Source organism: Lathyrus oleraceus, chromosome 4 (assembly GCF_024323335.1).
Source record: "Lathyrus oleraceus cultivar Zhongwan6 chromosome 4, CAAS_Psat_ZW6_1.0, whole genome shotgun sequence".
Taxonomy (NCBI): Eukaryota; Viridiplantae; Streptophyta; class Magnoliopsida; order Fabales; family Fabaceae; genus Lathyrus; species Lathyrus oleraceus.
In genome coordinates this window covers 428952852-428953625 of record NC_066582.1, presented here as the reverse complement: position 1 = coordinate 428953625, position 774 = coordinate 428952852, and positions in this window count along the sequence as shown.

Here is a 774-nt window from a genome sequence, read left to right as displayed (position 1 = left end):
CTTCTATCTTTGCTTTGTCGACCTCAATGCCTCTTTCAGATATTATATTTCCTAACATTATGCCTTCCTTAACCATAAAGTGGCACTTCTCCCAGTTTAATACAAGGTTAACTTCTACGCATCTTTCTAGGATTTTCTCAAGATTAATGATGCAATTCTCAAAGTCAAACCCACATACCGAGAAATCATCCATGAACACTTCCATAATTTCGTCGAGATAATCTGTGAAGATTGACATCATACAACGTTGGAAAGTAGCTGGCGCATTACAGAGTCCAAACGACATTCGTCTGTAAGCAAATGTTCCGTAAGGACAGGTGAAGGTTGTTTTCTCTTGATCCTCGGGGTGTATGGGTATTGTCATACCCCGATTTTGGCCTTGAATTTTTTTCCCATCAATCACTCGTTTGCATTCTTTCTTCATGACCATTCCATCTGGTCGTGATGCTACCCAGAACTACGTAAGCCTTGATTTCTCTGTTGAGATACGTAGGAGCAAAATTTGTAAATCTTGTCAGGCCCACTAATAAAAGACTTAGGTTTAGTCCTTCGTCAAAAATCCAAAAAAAACATTCTCCTCTCTTCTATTCTTTCTTTCCCACCTAATAACTTGAAAAGCCTAACATTTCAAACTAACACTAACGCGCACAACTAACCTAATGGTTCCCGTTGAGTACAACGGACGTGAGGGGTGCTAATACCTTCCCCTTGCATAATCGACTCCCGAACCCTGATTTGGTTGCGACGACCAATATCATTGTCGTTCTTTCTTGG